At 44.4% G+C, this 19,081-nt stretch overlaps 2 pseudogenes; one reads left to right on the forward strand and one right to left on the reverse strand.

Moving 5' to 3' along the window:
* Positions 1 to 2,582, forward strand: part of LOC114703210 — a 6,771-nt pseudogene extending 4,189 nt beyond the window's left edge.
* A 4,617-nt stretch (positions 2,583 to 7,199) lies between these two features.
* Positions 7,200 to 19,081, reverse strand: part of LOC114703218 — a 34,421-nt pseudogene continuing 22,539 nt past the window's right edge.

Genomic DNA, 19,081 nt, shown 5'->3' on the forward strand with positions numbered 1-19,081 from the left:
ACAGAGATCCGCCTGGCTCTGCCTCCCGAGTGCTGGGATTAAAGGCGTGCGCCACCACCGCCCGGCTTTGTTTTGTTTTTTAAGCCGACCAGATTAGCTTTGAACTCACAGAGATCCCCCTGCCTCTGTCTTCTGAGTGCTGGCATTAAAGGCATGGGTTACCACCCCCAGCAGGAGGCAGGGTTTACTGCAGCCCATGCTGGCTTTAGACTCCTGTGAAACTGAAGATGGCCTTGGACTGCTGATCTCCTTTCTTGTACCCACCCCATCCCCCCACCCTGCCCCACCCACGCTTGCTATCATGCTTGGCTTGAACTGTTGATTCACATTTATCTAGTGTGTGTCCTGTTCTTTTAACTTTTCATTTGCTCTCTTTACAGGGTTTCACACAAAATAAGAAAGAAGGAAAGCACTCACATACAAATTAAGCAGTAAGTCTGTTTATTGTAAGAACTAATCTTACCTTTGCATAGCTTTCATAGTTAGTGGAAAATGAGTGTTTTGAACATTTAAAAGTTGAAATGTCAAAAAGTTTATGTAAAACTATACTGAAGACTTTTTATTATTATTATTATTTTATTTATTTTTTGGTTTTTCGAGACAGGGTTTCTCTGTGTAGCTTTTTTTTTTGTGCCTGTCCTGGATCTCACTCTGTAGACCAGGCTGGCCTCGAACTCACAGAGATCCACCTGGTTCTGCCTCCTGAGTACTGGGATTAAAGGCGTGCACCACCACTGCCACCACCACCCCACTGACATTTTATTTTTCAAAAGTGTGTGTGTGTGTGTGTGTGTGTGTGTGTGTGTGTGTGTGTGTGTGTAGCCAGAGGAGAATGTTGAATCCCCTGGAGCTTGAGTTACTTGTAGTTGTCAACTCCGTGATATGGTGCCGGGAACTGACCTAAGGTCATGTAGAAGAGCAGCAAGTGCTCTTAACCGCTGAGCCCTCTCCTCAGCCCCACTAAAGACTGCCAAAAATTAGATTAAATATTGAACTATCCCCACTTAATCAAATCTTCATGATGTCAAAGTGTTATCCCAAATATCTGGTGGTTGGTTTGGTTATGTGGGCAAAACATGCTTTATGAGAAAAGATTCTGAGGCTGGCCTTCAACTCCATGTTGTCCTGCCTCGGTCTCAGAGTGTGAGGATTATGGATACGCAGTGTCACACCTGGTTTAGAATCTGGTTTAGGGTGTGAGGATAATTGCAGTGCCATTGGCCACTGGCCAGTCAGGCTTGCTGCTTTGGGGGTTGGGGGGCAGTAGGGTTTGAACCTAGGGCCTCCCCCATGCAGGGAGCAAACATTCTGCCACTGAGCCAGCCGTATCACCAGCCCCACATGCACTTTAAGTTAAACTGTTTTGTGTGCCTGGAGGTTTTCCCTACATGTGTGTTTATGTACTGTGTGCATGCCTGATGCCCTCAAGGCTAGAAGAGGGCACTGGATCCCATGAACCTGGAGTTATATACAGGTGGTTATAAGTTGCCTGGGTCTTCTAACAAGAGCAGTAAGTGCTAGTAACCACTAAGCCATCTCTCCAGGACCCCCACACACACTTGGATAAACGATGCAGTGTGCAATACACTGCATCATCTCTTGTCTTAGTCACTGTTCTGGTGCTGTGAAGGGACACCATGACCAAGGCAACTCCTATAAAGAAAGCGTTTACCTGGGGGCTTGCTCACTGTTTTAGAGGGTTAGTCTGTGATCATCGTGGCAGGAAGCCGACAGGCATGGCCCTGGAATGGTGGCTGTTTATATAGAGTTCTTCTTGTAACTTTCTAGAGGCCCTAATATTTTTAGTTCATTTTTTAACTCTAGAGACACCTAAAATTATACTTCTGAGTGGCTAATTTTTAGTTTTACTATATTGAAAAAATGCTCATTAGACTGTAGCAGTCACTACTTTTTAATGAAAAGTTTTAACACATGATTTGATAATTTGTAGTATGTTTTAAATTCTAGTAGAACAGATCAATACTAGTATTCCTTAATTTTTAAAGTTACTATTATGTTTATATTAGCATATTTTTATTCTTTGCATTCAGTATAAAAATAAGATTTAGAGGCTGACAAGATGCTTCAGAGGGCAAAGGCCTGATGACCTGAGTTCAGTCCCCAGGGTGGAAGGAGAGAGCCTACTAGTTGTCTCTGACTCCACACTCATATATTTTCACACACACACACACATACAATTTCTTCTTTTTTTTTAATATTGTGTGACTGCCTAGACTTTTTTCTTTCAAATTCAGGTTCAGCTCTCTGCCGAGGAGATGGTATGTTGGTGTCCCTGGTCGATATGAACAGACGTCTCATCGTCATCTTGGGGACTCTTGGTTGAGTGATGTCATCACCAGTGTTTTCCCGTTCTGGGTCCGGGCCTAACTCACCAGTGGGGTGTGTTTAGAGCACGATCACTTTGAGGAAGAGAATGGTGGAACTGTGAGCACATGGAAGTCAGTCTGCCAAAACTGTGACTGAGCACACTTGTACAACTGTAACTCCCTTAGTGTGTGAAGATTTTTATTCATGCCTTTACAAACAAATAAAGTCCTTGTTTGAAATATTTTCCTTTGGGATACATACAGTGAAGTTGAGTCTGTTTAAAGATACAGGAAGAAAACTACTCAGACTTATTACCTGGGTAAAGGGTAGTTTCTTAAGGTGGGACAAATTGATAATTTAAGGTTGGAGAACAAAGCTAGTTCATGTCACAGGGGCTACACTGGCTAGCCAGGAACCAAGGTGAGTTCTGGGTTGTATGTGTATGTGTGTTTCCCACGGCTCAAATCTGGAGGTCTGAGAACGGCTTGTGTGTGTGTGTGTGTGTGTGTGTGTGTGTGTGTGTGTGTGTGTGTGTGTTTCCCATGGCTCATATCTGGAGGTCGGAGAACGGCTGTGTGTGTGTGTGTGTGTGTGTGTGTGTGTGTGTGTGTGTGTGTGTGTGTGTCCCCGTCCCATGGCTCACATCTGGAGATCGGAGAACGGCTTGTGAAGTCTTTTCTCTCCTTCCCACTGTGTAGGTTCTAAGGATTGAATCCAGGTTGTTGGTTGGCAGGTGCCTTTACCTGCTGAGCCGTCTCACCAGCCCTGTTCTTCACTGTTTTGAAAGAGCTTTGCAGCCTGCGTTTCCTGCAGTTTACAGTCCTCTTGACTCCGCCCCCAAATGCTGACATCACAGACAGGTACCACCATACCCTAACTGTGTTGTCTTTTAGAAGCTGTATTGTTCTCTTTGCACTCTCCCTTGTCTGTCTCCCTCTCTCTCCGATGTCCCTTACCTCCTCATGTATATATGCTGCCTGACCCAGTTGTCCCTTGTTGCTCAAATCCTAAAAGGTCTTATAATATAAAACCTGGAGCCAGATTGGGGTAATGCTGAAAGATCAGAGAAACAGAGGAACAAGCCACTGCCGAATCTTACCTCTAGGACTCTTCCTCCTGAAAAGCCTCTAGTTTCTGTCTCCTCATGCCTTATATACCTTTCTCCGCCCTGCCATTACTTCCTTCTTAGTGCCAGGATTAAAGGCGTGTGATTCCCAAGTATTGGACTTAAAGGAGTGTGCCACCACTGCTTGGCTCTGTTTCTCTCCTAGACTGAGTCAATCCCATTTAGCTCATTGTGGCTTTGAACTCACAGAGATCCAGATGAATCTCTGCCTCCCAAGTGCTAAGATTAAAGGCATGTGCCACCACTGCCTGGCCTCTATGTTTAATCTAGTGTCTTGTTCTGTTCTCTGATTTTCAGGCAGATTTTATTAGGGTACACAATGTATCACCACAGCCCCTGCCGTTCTCCCCATCATGGCCTTGCAGTTCCATGTGTACTTTCATTAGAGTCTTGTGGTGAGGGTTGGTGTCAAGCACTCAGTCTTCTCCCTGGTTCATTCACCTCTGGAGGAAAAGGTTATGAGATCAGCTCTGTTGAGCTGGAGATGGAGCCCATGGTAGAGCTTGCCTTACATATATAAGGCCCTGGGTTTCGTTTCCACTACCATAAAAACAATATGGTAAATGCTATTCCTTTCCTAAGTTTTGGCTAGGTAAACTAAATTAACTAAGCTCCCTGTGTGCCTAGCATATTAGCTGTCAAGTAAGTATTATTAAATTAATAAATAGTCAATATCTAGTAAATAGCTTTGCAAAATATGACTTGAGCTTTTAGAGGGAATATTACCTTTCATGACTGTTGGCTATTATAGATTTGTCATAGCTTAATTGGTTAATTTGCAAGTTAAATTTAATTACTAATATATCCAGTTAACTTCCAACCAGATATTAGACATTAACATTAATTTTAATTCCCTTTAGTACCCAATACATTGACTTGGACTGAGGTTATTCATTCTGGCAAATACTGAACTTTTTTTAAGTGCTGGGAATTGCTCTTGGTGAAACTAGGATGCCTTGTATGTTGGCATATGATACAGCACCAGTTACTTGAAAAGCTGAGGTGGTAGGATTCGTCATTTAAGACCAGCCTGGCCAACATGAGACCACGTCTGATGCAGTAACAACAAAGGGAAGGCTGAACTAAAGACAGTAGGCAGTGGAGATGGCTCAGTGGGAGAGGGCAGTGCAGAGGGACAGCAAGAGCATCACTGGTTTGTCGGCCCAGCCTAGCCTCAAAGCCCCAAGTTCCAGGATCTCCAGGGAATAGTGCAGGCAGTGACAAAGACACCCGTGGTGACCTTTGGCACATAGACATGGGCACATGCATACCCACGCATACACATGCACTCTATCATCTCAGACACAAAATGGAAAATAGCCTACAGCAGGTGGTTAGAAAGCTTATATTGGCTCACAGTTCTGGAGGTTCAGGACTGATGATTTTGTCTAGTGTGCTGAGCTTGAATCAGGCATAATATTGCAAGAGGCAATGAGCTTGATTTGTGTGCTTTGTGTATGCACATGTGTGTTTTGTGTATGTGTTCATACTTGGCCTCTCAGGAAGCCACTAGGATTCAGTGGGAGCTTCATCTTGATGACCTTATCCTAAATACCTTCCAAAGGCCCCAGCTGTAAGCACAGTAGATTAAGTTCCCATTCCTAATAGCTCACAGGAGGGACTGCATTTCCAAACCATGGCATGAGAGAACATCCTAGGAAAAGCAACAGCAACGCCTTTGCCTAAGAATGTGTGTGGAATATTCAAGGACAAACAAGGAGGCCAGTGGCCAGAGTGAGAGGAAGCATAAGGAGATGGGGATGAGCAGGAGCCAAGAGTCAGGCTGTACATAGGCCACTGTGAGGTTGAGAGCATTTCCCTTTAGCTGCAAGGTGGAGCATGACCTGACTTCCAGGAGGAGCCTCTGACCACTCAGCTGGATGAGGTGTTCCAGGAAGTGCACTCACACACAGTCAAGAGAACTCAGATGCCCCCCAGTGGTTAGAAGAGGAACAGCAGAGGACTGAGCTGGAGCTGTTTGAGGAGGAAACCAGGAATGAGGCCCAAAAAGGTCAGATGAAGCAGGTGTTTCCTAGAGACCCGTGATGAGCCAGCCCATCAGTAGCTCAGATGCTGGAAACAGGACAAGTAAGATGAAGGTCGCAACACAGTCATTGAATGTACCAACGTGGAGATCGCTGGTGATGCTAAAACAGCTGTTTGGGTGGGATGGAAGAGATAAAAGCTTGGGGGAGAGGATGTAAGCATGAAAGAACACTTACCCGTGCTTGTAAAGAACTCTTCCAATGAAAGTTGTTTTCTAGACTTTTGGAGCTTAGTAAAATCATATTTAATACAGATTTTTATGAGTTTACAGTTACTTATTTCAGTTGTGCTCTATGTGTACTATTCTTTGATATAAAATTGACTTTCTGGTTTTGTTTTGCTTTTTAAAAAAAAAAAAACATAAAAATGAAGCAGATGTGCAGAAAAGCAGCCCATTTGAAGGAGTCAGAGTTGGGATATGGAGTATGTGACCAGAAATAGACATTTCAGTAGTTTTTCCTTTTTAAGTGCTGAGGAATAAATTAGAACCATTGAACTCTTATTAGAAATGTTTCTTTTTTCTTTTTAAAAGACTTACTTTTTGTTTTATGGGTATGGGTGTTTTGTCTGCATATATATGTGTGTACCATGTGTTTAACTGGTATCCAGAGAGGCCAGAAAAGGATGTTGGATTTCCTGAAATTGGAGTTACAGATGACTGTAAACTGCCATGGGATTGATGGGAATTGAACCTGGGACCTCTGCAAGAACCATGACTACTTTTAACCACTGAGCCAGGTCTTCTAGAAGAGCAGCCAGTACTCTTAACTGCTGAGCCCTCTCTTCAGGCCTTACTTAATTTTATACTTATTTTCTTATGTATTTTCAGTAGTGCTGGAGATTGTGCTTAGGATCTCAGGAATACTATGTAGGCACACACTTTTGAACTACACCTCAAGCTTGAATTTTTATATTAAATATTAAAATAACAGGCAATTTATAAGACAAAATGGGACAAAAGGGAGGAAATAATTAAGACCATCTACCTCAGTTCTCAGAGATAACCAATGCTAATTATTTTCTATTTTTAACTTTAGGAATCTTTTTCCAAGATTTACTGTAGGATAACTGAAAAATAAAAGGCATATATATTTAAAGTACATAGGTGTTTCTTATATACATTATGTGTCAGGACATGGTCCAAGAATAGAGTTGTGTGAGGAGAATTCTGAGTGCTTGTGATTTCTTCAAAACACGGAATTGTTCTTGGAATGTATTTTTGTGTTCCTCCTAGGTATAGCAGATAGGACTGAGTTTACTTCATATTATTCATTATTGCTTACTGTTGTTATTCAATTAAATGCTTAAATTATCCTTAATTTGCCTCTTTAGAGTGATTCTCAGCCTTCCTAATGTTTCAGTCCTTTAGTACAGCTCCTCATGTTGTGACCCCCCAATCATAAAATTATTTTTGTTGCTATTTCATAACTGTAGTTTTGCTACTGTTATGAATCGTAATGTAAATATCTGTTTTCTGATGGTCCTAGGTGACTGCTGTGAAGGGGTCATTTGACCAAATGGTCTCGAAGGACAATTTGAGAACTGCTGTTCTGTAGAAAAACATGTTTTTGCAGCATGCAGCTTGTTTTTGTGATTGTCTACAGCTTGAACACAAGAGAACTTTACTTAGGTGACCTCCCTTAACCCCCAGAGTATAAATTGTCTGATGCTCTGAATAACGCTGGCTATTGCATGAGACTGTAGTCGGCTTCATTTATTGACTCCATTCTCCCAGGTCCCACCACCTCTAGAGCAGTGACCAGTATGGAATGACAATTATCACAATCAAGTTAATATACCCAGGAATCCTTACAAGATTAAATCACATAAAACGGACTGGATTCTCAACAAAATTATAAAGCTGTCATAATATATGTAACTCTCAAAAGCCTCTGGAACAAAAGCAGATTTCTCTAAGCCCACTTTCTTCCTCACACCGGCAATGGATGGGAGATGGTGTGAGCAAGCATGGCCACACCAAGGCTGGTGACTATACAGAAGCCCTGCAAAGACTAAAGAGCATCTCTGCAAAGAGTTGTCTGCATCCTGTGCTAAAGTCGACTCGTGCTTCATCATGGGTGGGACGGACATCCTTAAACTGGCCATTTCTTACCTCCATCAAATGTTGTTTGTCACAACATCCTTGTTGTGACTTTTACACAGATCAATGTTCTTTTCTCTGCCCCTTCCTGTTGACCTTGGCAATGGAGGATTCTCGGTATAAACTTGAGTGAGGCTCTAGTCTTTAGACAGGAGGACCATACGAGGATTGCCAAGGACTGCTTGTCATAGCTCAATGTGGGCATGCAGGCTTTCAAACAGTTACCAGCCTGACAGGTTAAGAATATTCTTGTGTATGTAATAGTAAAGGATTTGGTTCATCAGCAGGTCTTGTTATGTAACCCAGCTGGACTCAACCTCTTGACCCTCCTGTCTCAGTCTCTTAAGTACTGGGGACACCATGCTTGTCTAGAGTGAAATGTATTCGAAAATTGGGCTTTGAGACCTCCAGTAATCTTCAGCTGCATCCTTCACTTCTGAATGACAGGAGAGAAGGGCACTACCCACTGCCAGTGAACAATCAAGCATTTGGACTGAGGGTGTCTCTCCTTCACAGCATTAATCACTTTCATGTCCTCTTCATCCAGGAGCCAACTGAGCATATGAAGCCTGATGAGGCTGGGCAGTCGGGACACACACTGACTCAGAGCCTTGACAGTGGTGGCCTGAACTTGGATGGATTCTGGGAGATGCCTGGAAATGTTGAGCACTTGCAAGTTTGGCAGGTTGTCCAGGGCTTGAAAGAAATGTCTGTAGCCTTCCTCTGTAATCTTATGATTCATTGAAAGATCTAAGTTTTCAAGTTTCTGGAAACCTCCACTGGTTGCTCCCTTAGCTGAAAAGAGAGCAGACCAAAATATTTATGAAGACAAAATGCCAAGGACTTGAGTAAAGCTTACAAGGTTATCTTAACTAACCTCATACCCACCAATGAAAGCAGAGATTGCTCAGCATTTTGTCTCCTAAGACCAGGTCCTACTTACATAGCCCTAGCTGGCCTAGAATTCACTTATGTAGATAAGGCTGGCCTAGAACTCACTTATATAGATGAGGCTGGCCTAGAATTCACTTATGTAGATGAGGCTGGCCTAGAACTAACTTATGTAGATGAGGCTGGCCTAGAATTCACTTATGTAGATGAGGCTGGCCTAGAACTCACTTATGTAGATGAGGCTGGCCTAGGACTCACATCTTCCTACCTCTCTCTGCCTTCTGACATTTGGGTTAAAGGCATGCGCTACAACGCTTGGCTTTAAACATTTTTTTAGAGATCACTCTTTGAAAACCCTCAAGAGCTGCTTGGTTGGTAGGGAACCACCTGGCCAAACTGCAAGCAGTTTGGAGGAAGCAGAAGCCAGGAAGTCCAGGACAGAATTTTGTCTCTCTGGACAATGTGGAGTTCTCTTCTGGTCACACAGGAAGACATGCCAAGGCAGGGCACAGCTGTGGAACAGATTACATTATAGGGGACTGAGAAATGGTGGCAACAGCGTCTCCCTTTTTGCAGAGAACGGAAGGTAGCAGTCCTAAAGCATGTCCTCTCACTGTGCCTGCTCTCCAGCTTGCCCAGATGACTTCCTGGTTACTTAGAGCTCTGGAGGAAATGCAGGCTAGGGTAAGGTCTCAACCGGAGTCCGTGACCGGAAGTGGGCACCTAGCACTGGTTTGGCTTCAGTGTGAATTCTCAGAACGGATCCCTGTTCTGTTCTGTTCATTCACTTTTAAAGACAGACTCTTACTATGTAGCTCTGGCTGGCATGGAACTGCAGACCAGGCTGGCCTTGCACGTACACAGAGATCTGCCTGCCTCTGCCTCCTGAGTGCTGAGATTACAGGTATGTGCCACCACACCTGGAATTAGCACTTTAAATAGCATTTATAAAGTAACAGTGCTGAGCAGTCCCAAGATGAAACCCAGCGTCTCTAACACACCCATGAAGCTCACCCCAGCAGGGCCTTTCCTTCCCTCTCCTGTCTCTTTAGAACTCCTGCCTCTCACTCCAGACACTATGTGCTGATTTTTAAAAGTTCTTCAAATGGACCTGGTTCTAGGACACAGAGGTTTTACTATTCAGATGTCAATGCCTCCTCTCCCTGCTCGGTTCCCCCATCGTATAGAAGGTCTTAGCGGTAACCTCACCCCCACAGCCCTTCCCTGGCCCCAAATCAGGTTGAGTTCTGCTGCATGCGGAAGGAAACAGCGAGAATTTGGCAGAATGCATTGCCTAAGAATGCCCCAAAGCTGACGAAAAGCTGTCAAGCCTCAGATCCCATCAGTTCTCCAGACCCCAGGTAGAATAATCACCCCAGTCATGCTGAACTCAGCTGCGATTTTAGTTGGCTTGGTGGCCATAACTAGTCCCCTATTTCCAAATACAGTCACTTTGGGGTTAGGACTTCAACATACGGACTTTGGGAAGACAAAATGAAGTGTATGTCTGCTACCACAAAGCAAAGCTTCTAGCTCCAGCTGCTCCTGATGCCGAAGCAGGAGGATTAGGAGTTCTGGGCCAGCCTGGGCTACATAGAGAGACTCTGTTAGAAAAAAAAATGTAAATCTTAAAAGCTACTGAGTTGGGGAAAAAGACACCTCACCTTCATCATATCATGAAAACACTGAAAATGGACACTAAACAAAAGAAATGATAAAAACCAGAAACCTAAGTAACTCCAAAAAGAATGTACTGTAAAAGTATTTCAAAGATGAAGGCAAAAGCCATTTTCATATCATTAAAATGGGAGAGAAGTCATGACTAGCTGACCCAGAGCAGAAGAAATGCTAACAGAGCCCTTCAGCAGAAGGAAAAGGACCCTGCTGAATGGAAACATGGGAGACTCAGGAGCAACAGCAGCCAAGAATCAATACAGCAGGCACAGAGACAGGAACACCAGCACTCGGGACACAGAGGTGGAAGGTTACTGCAAGTTTGTTACCAGTCTGGGCAACATAGGAGACCCTGTCTCAAAAACACTAACATTAAAAAATAAAATAAGTGCCGGGCGGTGGTGGCGGCGGCGGCGGCGGCGGCGCACGCCTTTAAGCCCAGCACTTGGGAGGCAGAGGCAGGCGGATCTCTGTGAGTTCCAGGCCAGCCTGGGCTACCAAGTGAGTTCCGGGAAAGGCGCAAAGCTACATAGAGAAACCCTGTCTCGAAAAAACCAAAATAATAATAATAATAATAATAATAATAATAATAAAATAAGCAAATCTAGTTTGCGAATACTAAGCCCAGAACTGTTTAAAATACTAACTGAAGAGTTAAAATGCCTTAGAATCCAAAATCAATGACATGCAAAGGGTAGGAGGTGAATGTAGGGTTCAATTCTCTTCTTTCATGTTGTGGGATCAAACTTCAGTCTTCAGGTTTGGCAGTAAGCCATCTTGACAACCCAGAAAAATAGAACTTAAATATTCCAGGAACCTGACTTGTAAGTGGTAAAAGTGTGCATTCGTATATTAATTTATATTATCACAATTGCAAATTTTATTATCCAAGATAACACCGAAAGAGGAAAAATGTAGAGCTGGAGCTATGCATGGCCACAATAAGCCTTGAAATCTGAAACAGGAGGATGGCCATGGATCCAAAGCCAACTTGAATTACATAGTGAGTTTGAGTTTGAGTAGGTCTATAGAGTAGACCCTACCTAACCACCCCCTGAAGAAAAAGAGAATGTGTAATTTAAAAGCTAATAAATGTAGGAAGCAAAAAAGAAGAGAAAAAAACCACATATCCTATGGAAGAAATAAAGAAACCAATACCAAATAACAATACACAGAGGGCTGATACACCCCTGTCATCTCCGCTCTGGGGAGGCTGATGCAAGAGTTCAGGGCCATTGAGGGCCACATAGCAAGGTAAAGTCCAGGCTGGACTATTAATCAACAGTCACTGTCTCAAAAAACAAGTAAAAATTCAACTGTAGTTACAAATATGTTCAATGTAAATAAAAGATGAATGGATTGTATTTTTTCTTTAATTTCTGTATGTGTGTGGGGGTGTGTGTGGGATGTGTGTGATCCACATGTATGTGTGGGATGTGTCTGTGATCCACATGTATGTGCGGGGTGTGTGGAGCCCAGAAGTGAGTGATGGATGTCCTCTCAGTTGCACCTTACTTTTTGAGACCAGTTTTCAGTGAACCTGGAGCTCAAGGATTCCAATGGATTGCCTGGCTACTAACTTCTATGGATTCTCCTGTCCTCAGCTCTTAAGCGCCCCCTCCTGGGAGCTTGCTGCATCTCACACTGAGCACTTCCCGCATGGACTGGAGATACTTTACAGACTTAGCCATCTCTGCAACCTCAGAGTTGTACCATTTATTATTTGGGTGATGGTGGGGTTTTTGATTGTTTTGAGGCAGGGTCTCCTGTCGCACATGCTGGCCCCGGGCTCACTATGTGGGCAGGGATCGTGATCTGGGTGATGATGGTCCTCTTGCCTCTGCCTCTTGAGTGTTGGCATTACAGATGTGTACCATTATAACTGCTATGCCTGTTTGTGAGCTGTGCTAGGGATCAAGCCCAAGGCTTCGTGCGCGCTAGGCAAGCACTTCCCCAACAGAACTCCTTCCTAGATTGAACTTGTAAATCTACCTATGTAACTGTAGAAGAGACTCACGTTAAAATCAGGGACATAGATTTAAAAGCAGGAAAAAGTCATGGAAAGAATGCTGGATGCCTATATTATTAATATACAAGCAGCGAGAGTAAGGCAGGAAGTGACGTCAGAGGTGAGGAACCCTGGTCTACCAGAAAGATCTCGCAGCTCCGCATGTGCTGTGCACCTAGCTTCAAGATATGAAGGCAAACTAGAGCCATAAGGAAGGTAGACAAGGGGCAGAGATCGATTAATTCATTATTTACTTAGGGATGGGACCTAGGCTTCTGGCATTGGTGATGGTCTGTGTTCTAATCATGGTTTAAATGTACTCAGCAAAATTCCCAAGACCATGAACTGGAGAATCTTGTTTGGCTTTATCTGCAGACTTCCACACCTTCCTATACATATTGTAAACACTTAAAGAACAAAAAGATATCCTGCCAGGCTGCTGAAACACCAAGTGTCCTACAGACCTGCCTGGGCTGCGGTGAAGTGTAGAACACTGGCCTAGCATACATGAATGAAGCCCAGCAAAGATGGTTTCTATAGCTCCCAAACAGGCAATTGGCTCTGGGGTGTTGGTGGCGCACGCCTTTAATCCTAGCACTCGGGAGGCAGAGCCAGGCGAATCTCTGTGAGTTCAAGGCCAGCCTGGTGTACAGAGTGAGTTCCAGGACAGGCACCAAAACTACACTGAGAAACCTTGTCTTGAAAAAAAACAATCCCCCTTCCCTGCCAAAAAAGAGGCAATTGGCCTGCCAAGTCTGACCAGGATGAACCAAAATATGCAGAAGGGCATGAGAGGAAGCAGCGGGGGAGTGGAAATGAGGAGGTAGGTTGAACAGTCTGTAGGTCAGATGTTTGTATAGACATTTGCAGCAGACAGCTCCAATGAAGCCACTGCTTCCACACAGGGGGAAACCCTTTCCCTGAGGGGAACTCACCGATTTCCATCACACTGTCGTCATCCAAGGTCTCCTTAAAGGCAAGAACTCGGAGACACCGAAGCTGCAGACATTGCCGGACAATCAGTTTGGCCACGTGGTGAATCCCGTCCCCAGTGGGAAGGAGCAGTTCCTCCAGGTTCCTGAGAGAACCCAGAGCCTGGGCTGTGGGAGACACCACAAAGCCATCCTCAGTAGTAGTCCCGGCATGAGCAGCAGCTGATGACCTAGACCTTCTGCAGTCTAGGAGGCCCCACCTAGCAGGGGCCCTCCTCGTCACTGTCCTCTCCAAGAAAAGGAGAAGGGGTCAGCACACAGCTGCTCCCTGCTGCTCTCTGCAGCTGGCTCCTCCATCCTCCCCCACCTGACTCTTCACACAGGTCCAGGCTGTCTGTCCATTTCCACTTCCGTTCCCACAGCCAGGCTTCCTCTGGCCGCAGGTCACTCTACTGATCCACAAAACCCTCACCCCACACCCTTCTTTACCACCCTACCTCCTGCCATCACCCCAGTGATGCCACGCTGAGGAGACCCACACTGAGCACTAAAGCAAGGTTCACCACTGGGGCAGCCTTCCTCCCCAAGTTCACTGGTGCTTAGAGGACACTGTACACCACGTGATCACTAAGTCTACTTCCGAGGCCCCACAGAAACTATTTTGAAAACTTTCTGGCGTGGACCAATGTTCCAGATTTATCTTCGGCTTCCCTGTGTCAGTCCTCGAATGAACCATGTCTCCGAAGACTGATTCTTTTGGGAAAGGGTATTTAGAAATCAAGTCCAGGGATTTGCGCAGTTGACACAGTGACACAGCACTTGCTTAGAGTGATTGAGACCCTGGGTTCCATCTCCATGCCCCTGACATGCACATATGCACACAGTCACAAACACACTCAATAACTGGCCTTGGTTTCCTCCATTGTTTCTATAAACACAAAGCAAGAATGGTAGCCAGCAGCTCTACCGAGCCCCCTGTGGAGACACCTGTGAAGACCTGTTCTTGTCACATCTGCTCACACCAGCAAAGCTGGATATAGAATTTCAGTGTCAGTGTGTACTGACACTAGTTATGTTAGTGTGCATAGGACAGAAGTTTCATTTAGTTGGGTTAAATGATTCATTTGGGGCTTTTAAAAGACAGTCTCACTCTATAGCTCAGGCTAGCCTGGAACTCATAATGCCCTTGCCTCACCCTCCCAGGATTGGAATCATGGGCATGTACCACCACTGCCAGGTTCTAAGTGATCTTTCTCAAATGGTGTACTTAAGATGTCTACCCACTGAAAGAAATTATCCCAGCTCTGGGTACAGAAAACAAAACTTTAAAATAGAAAAGAAATGAGCAGTTGAGCACTGGTGTCTATTACTAGTAAAGTGCATTCTGGTCTCATGTGACTGTCCCGAGAGATTCCTGTGTATAGAAACCTAGATTTCTATATATGGACATAGATTTATGTATGTTTATGGCTAACAAACCCAGTCTGCACCAATATTTGCAATTCGTGGTTCTTTCTTTCTTCCAGACATTTAAAAACAACTGAAATCACATCTGTATGTATTTATTGTGTGTGTGTTGACATGTGTGTGTCCTGGCGTGGGTTTAGGGGTTTTGAGGCAGAGGACAGCTTGCACAAGGGGGCTCTCTCGTTCCATCATATGGGTCCCAGGGATCGAACTCAGGTTGTCAACCTTGGCGCCAGGCTTTTTACTTGCTGAGCTACCTCCCAAGCCTTTTTCCTGAAAAGTCTGTCATTTCGGCAGACCTCGGTGAGGAAAATCCTCAAATTCACAGCGACAGTCCATGCACTCATTCTTAAAAAGGAGAAACAATTCACTCCATTAAGGCTTCTCTCCAAGCGGGGCGCAGGAATCCAAATACTTGTTTCCTTATGTCTGCCCAGCCTCCTGTTTTAATATCTGTAAGTTTCTTCTCCAGCAGTGGGGAAACTTGACTGTCATTCTAGTCAGGGTGCATTTTACATAGTTAACCTGTGACGTGTGACAGTGACCTGATACTGTCTCTGCTGCTTCACCACACCTGACTGCCAACACCTCCAGGACCAAAGCTGCCTCAACACACCTGACTGCCAGCACCTCCAGGACCAAAGCTGCTTCACCACACCTGACTACCAGCACCTCCAGGACCAAAGCTGCTTCACCACACCTGACTACCAGCACCTCCAGGACCAAAGCTGCCTCACCACACCTGACTACCAGCACCTCCAGGACCAAAGCTGTCTCACCACACCTGACTGCCAGCACCTCCAGGACCAAAGCTGCCTCACCACACCTGACTACCAGCACCTCCAGGACCAAAGCTGCCTCACCACACCTGACTGCCAGCACCTCCAAAGCAAACACACAGCAGCTGCCTCCACACAAGGGAAAAGAAGTGTGTGTGGGGGGCAGGCTCTCCTTATGCACACAAAGTCTGGGAAGTAGTGTGAAGACAGAGCTCTGTATCCCATATCAACATTATCTCCCCACTTTTTTTAACCTGCTAGTGTTTCCCATGGAAGCACATTACTTTTCTAAACATTTCATAACTCAAAAAAGCATATAAACTCTCTACACTTATTGTTTTGTTCAATTTGATTTATCACAGATTAGGTTTTTTAAACTAAATAGAAGTTTTAGTATGAATTCTGAAACCTTTGAAACAAAACAGGACATTGCATATTTGGAGTGTGTGCCAGACTATCAAGTTCCACAGTGCTATTAGGACCAAATTTTCTCCTAAGAAGTCAGTGAGTCTGAGAATGTTGCATTTAATGAGATCAAGTGTGAGGATGTATGAGACCAACAGTGATGGCATCTGGGGATGATATTGAGCATCACTATGGTGTCCTCCTAAAAACCAGCACAGTTGGTACAGCTGACCCTCTGTACCAGCACATTCCACCAACCACAGGTTCAATTTTTAAAAATTGTGTCTGTGCCAAACACATATAGACATTTCCCCCTCACCATTATTCCCAGAACAACACAGTGTAACACTTGTTTACATAGCATTTACATTATATTAGCATTATAAGTAATTGAGAGATGGTTTAAAGAATATGGAGGACATGTAGGGTCATGAGCAAACACTGCACCATTTTATATCATGGAGTGGAGGATCTTCTAGTGTTTACATCAGCAGAGGACCTGGACCCAGCTGCCATGATGTCAAGGGACAACTGTACACAGCTTGCTTTCTTGTAGGTTCACTGAAGAGGATCAGAAGGAAGGAGGGGAGGAGGATAAAGAATACATTAAGAAACACTGTTTATAAACTTACCAAACTTTTCTGATGTTTCCTTATCTGGAAACTGTTGGCGCCCAAGTTTCAATATCTTCAGAGAAACAAAATTTGGCAAAGTGGTGACTAGAAAAGGGAAAATGAGATATAGTTAGTTCAGATACATTTCCTGTGGCACAGAGGAATACCATTGAAGTAAGAGTGTTTCAAAAGTGATGAAAAGTGACATAATATTCAGATTGAATTACTATGACTAAGTAGAGGAAACAATTCTGAAAAGGAAATGTTTACGTGGTAGACACAGATGCACTTCATTGTTGAGAAAGACTAAAGTCAGGTGCTGTCACAGTTTCTGTGACATCAGCAGACTTTTAATTCTAGAGTACTTAATGACTTTTTGCACAGGAGCATCTGAAGTCACAGTTGTAAGCTTATAGTTCTTACCAAATGGCATGGCTTCAAAGCATCGTCCAGAAAACTCAATCTCTCTGAGTTTCTTGCAGGAAGCAAGCACAGTCATGAGAGACTCACAATTCGAAAAGAAATCACATTTCAGGTAGAAAACTTGAAGATTTGGAGAGTTCTGGATCAATTTAACTGGAAAAGATGAAGGATATTCAGAAATTCAAGAAAGTTACAAATTCCTATCTCGACTGGCCTCTCAGTCCATAATCTCCAGCCACACCATTAAACAGACAGTGATGCAGTGATCTAGTGCTCAGGCCATGTTGGGCGTGTGCTCAGCTTCTGCCACTGACTAGTGAGCAGAAGACCTGGGTCAGGTTCCTGACCCTCTCTGGATCAGTTTTCTCTTCTCCATATTTCACCTTCAGCATCAGCACCCTGATATCTCTGTGTTTGCACACTGCCCTGACGCAGCAGGAATTCTGTACAGAGTCACATAAAAAGGGGGCAACTCTGAAGCACAACTTAAATATGTTTTTAGTTAAATAATTTGCTATGTGTGTGTGGTGTGGGGGGGGAGGTGCAAAAGGACAACTTTGGGGAAAATCTGTTCTATCTTTTTGCCATGGGATCCCACAGACCCAACCTGTTATTGGACTTGGACTTGGCATCTCATTGGACAGAATTTTTCTGTTGTTTGGTTGGGTTTTTTTTTCCCCCTGTGGGTAGTGTTGGCCTGGAAATCACCACATAGTTAGGCTGGCTTTGAAGTTGTGATAATCCTGCAGTAGCCTCCCAAGTGCTGTGATGAGAGGCATGCGTGACTTTTTGACCTGCATGTCAGTCCCAGGTTTGTATTTCTTTAGTCCTCAGTGTTCAGGGTTTAACAAATTGAGGATCTGATGGAGCCTGAGTCATTTTGCTAAATGACATGTTCTAGAAAGATGGCTGCACAGCTGTCCATCAACAGGAGGCTGGGATGGAGAGAAGTGGAAGAAAGGTCCAGGTTGCCCCCAGTCAGATTTCCTCCCTCAGCAGGCAGATCTGCAAGCGCCACTAAAACAACATCAAAAGAAAAGAACTCCACAAACTACCTTGGAGAGAAGTGTGTTGGAAGTTTAAACCTCAGGCCCTGGAGTCACACCTTCTCAAAATTTTAAAGATACATTTTCTTAGCTGGATAAACCTGAGCAATTGCTGACCTCAGTTTCCCCAGTTGAGAATCAGCAATAATCATCGTGTCTTCTCTCACACAGTGGTCTGAAGAATGAGTGAGTTTTTGTGCAGAACTCAGAACAATTCCAGTCATGTTAGAAACTCAGGGTTACAAATAAATGTCTGCCCTCTTAATGAGGAAGAGCACTGTTCCTACACCTTCCCATGGACACAGTTCATGCTGTCAGGCTCACAGAAGTTTTAACTAATGATGACTTCATGATTCTAACAATTATTAGCCAAGTAGCTTTTCCAGCTGACACATGACCTGGGACACCCAAGCACCATTCTTACCCAGTTTGGAGAGGTCAGACTCTGTGGAGGTTTGGATGGATAACTTCTCCATGTGGTGGAGGTTTGAGAAATCTCCAGGGATGACCAAGAGCACATCTGGAATGCCACTTAGACTTATAGACAGTTCTTTCAGGCTCAGGAACTTGTCCAAGTTAGCAAAGAGTTGATCTGGAAAGGAGCACATAGTTTCCATCACTCAAGAGTCCCAAGTGAGTGTTCTCAAGTGTGCATGAACGTCCTGGAGCCCACCGATCTCCAGAGAAACAAGGAATGTTAAGCATGCAGGATTGTCTTTCCAATGGGAAAGATGAAAAACCTGTCCTACCACTCTGAAAGCTGAGAATTGGAAGTGATTAACATCCCGGGTGATCTGCCTCATCTGGTGGGCCAGGCCATGTGAAGCTCCTACAACCAAGACTGGAGGTGGCTAGTAATCTAAATGACCCAACAGCCAGAGGCTCCCCCAACCTCCCACAACCAGGACAGGGTTCGCTAATATCCCAAATGACCTCTACACTATCTGTATGAACAAGATCAGGCCAGAACCTCAGTCACTTAAGCTAGTACAGGTAGCCCATCTCCAGAACCCATCTTCTTGGAGGAAATGCTTCCTGGTGCAATGGGGATTGTATTGCACCAGGAAACTTTTTTTTCCCAAATTATACTGGGCTTAAATACCTTGTGAATAAACTGCCTGTTATTAGACTCCCCAAAGTCTGATCCAAGTTGATGGAGTTTTCATTCTTATCTCTTCTGGCGGTTTGCTTCCCTGTATGGAACCTGCAGGGATTCCCTCCATATCTCCCCAACCAACAGT

Source organism: Peromyscus leucopus, chromosome 11 (genome assembly GCF_004664715.2).
Source record: "Peromyscus leucopus breed LL Stock chromosome 11, UCI_PerLeu_2.1, whole genome shotgun sequence".
Taxonomy (NCBI): domain Eukaryota; kingdom Metazoa; phylum Chordata; class Mammalia; order Rodentia; family Cricetidae; genus Peromyscus; species Peromyscus leucopus.